The 2,101-nt window shown below is 43.9% G+C and overlaps 1 non-coding gene across 1 annotated transcript; it reads left to right on the top strand.

Moving 5' to 3' along the window:
* Nucleotides 1–256: 256 nt before the first annotated feature.
* TRNAI-AAU (transfer RNA isoleucine (anticodon AAU)) lies at nt 257–332 on the top strand. The gene has a single exon. It is a non-coding gene; the product is annotated as a tRNA-Ile (tRNA).
* The last annotated feature ends 1,769 nt before the right edge of the window (nt 333–2,101 follow it).

The raw sequence follows: 2,101 nt of genomic DNA, 5'->3' as shown, positions 1-2,101 counted from the left end.
GAGTAACATCCATTTGCCAAAGTTGTCCTGGTATGGGTCCTTTAGGGTTAACTCCAAATGAAGGGGCAGATTGTAGTATAGGACCCCTTGGACAGGATTTTCTAATCTTCCATGCTGCTTCCCGAGAAAGTTGAAACTGTTTACACAGGCCTGCAGTGTTCTGGTGATGAATAGTATAAGACTGAATTGCTCGATCTGTCATGGTTGCTCCAAATAATTTTCTTTTGTGTAGCTTAATGAACAAGGGCATTCCTATGCCCTGGCCAGTTGGCTCAGTGGTCGAGCATCGGCCTAATATGCAGGAGTCCCAGGTTCAATTCCTGGCCTGGGCACACAGGAGAGGCACCCATCAGCTTCTCCACCCCTCCCTCTCTCCCTGCCCCTTCCTTTCTCCTCCCCTCCCACAGCTAAAGCTCCATTGAAACAAAGTTGGCCCGGGTGCTAGGATGCCTTTGTGGCCTCTGCCTCAGGCACTAGAATGGCTCTGGCCACAACAGAGCAACACCCTAGATGGGCAGAGCATCCCCCTCTTGTAGGTGTGCCAGGTGGATCCCGGTTGGGCGCATGCGGGAGTCTGTCTGACTGCTTCCCATTTCCAACTTCAGAAAAATCCAGGAGGCAACAAGATCAAAATATGGAAGTGTATTCCATGGGCTATTAGATGGTTCAATGTGCCCAAGCTGTAGCTGCTCTTGTACTAATTGTACAAAAAAAAAAAATTTTTAATGGGAGGGGCATTTCCTTGTGCCCCTCCAGGGAGCATGGAGTGAGCTCGAGTATGTCCTATAAAACATGAAGCTCTATGTTGACATACAAGTCTTTGAAGAAGGAGGTACTGCTGAAATAGTTCATCAGCATTTGTCCCTAAGACAGCAGTCTTTATAGTGGAAACACCATAAGTAAATATTTGCTGTCTGTATATAGATTAAAGGGGTAATATGGCAAATGCTGAAAAGCCATGATCATGGCATATAATTCTAGACTTTGAGCTGATTTTAAGTTGACAGTTTCAGTATAAAGTTGTCCATTGATTTGCAAGAGCGATTTGCCATTTAGTGGAAGTTTTCCAGAGCCATTGTTGTTGATCCTTTGAAAAAAGGAATAACAATAATTTTGAAGCTCAAAACCTATAAGCTGTAAAGATTGCCTATGCCCCTTGCTAATCCAGGAGGCAACAAAATCAAAATATGGAAGTGTATTCCATGGGTTATTAGATGGTTCAATGTGCCCAAGCTGTAGCTGCTCCTGTACCAATTAGCAGCAGCCCTATTTTCTCCTGAGAAAGAGGCCATTGGTCTACCCATACAGGATTATCTGATTTCCAAGTAATTGGGTCTGCACAATGCATTATTGAGGTAGCAGGAGCTACCTAGGCCCCTATGCTAAATTTTGATATCCTAATCCACACCTTCTGGTATTGGGTGCCATTTCTATGGGGGTGAGAATTCCTCACTGTTTTTTCCCTAGTCCCTTGATGGGCAAAAATCCCCGGTCAAGCATCTGAGTACTGACTAAACCACTAGGACTGACAAGCAATGCTCCCATATTTTTCAAAACATCTCTACCCCACAAATTAACTGGACATCCAGGGAGCACATAAGGCTTAAAAAATCCAGAATGACCTTCTTAATCTTCCCAGTGTAGAAAACTAGAACTTTGTTGAGGGGATTTACTCTGCCCTATACCTTGTAATTGTGCGGCTGCTGCATGAGTGGGCCAGGAAGGAGGCCAATGTAGCTAAGCAATAACAGATACATCAGCTCCAGTATCTAAAAGTCCTTTAAATTTATGCGCATGTATTGTTAGTTCCATTTCAAGGCGTTCCTGACCTATTTTTTTAATCCAATTGGAAAAATCAGAGAAGCCAAATCACCAATTTTCTTGGCACCCCTTTTGCAGGATGTGGCCTGAGAAGCAGAATTAGCATCCTTATACTATTCTTCTAACTGCCTGAAAGGGCCGTGAGACACATTCTTTATTTTTTAGATTAATTTTGATGAGGTGACATTAATAAAATTGTCTTCCGTCACCTTCTAACTGGTTTTCTTTGTGCCCTTCCTCTCCCCAAACCTCTCTCTCTCCAGCCCCCCACCCCATAACC

This window comes from Saccopteryx leptura, chromosome 12, assembly GCF_036850995.1.
Source record: "Saccopteryx leptura isolate mSacLep1 chromosome 12, mSacLep1_pri_phased_curated, whole genome shotgun sequence".
NCBI classification, from domain to species: domain Eukaryota; kingdom Metazoa; phylum Chordata; class Mammalia; order Chiroptera; family Emballonuridae; genus Saccopteryx; species Saccopteryx leptura.
This window is presented reverse-complemented; position numbering and strand designations above follow the sequence as displayed.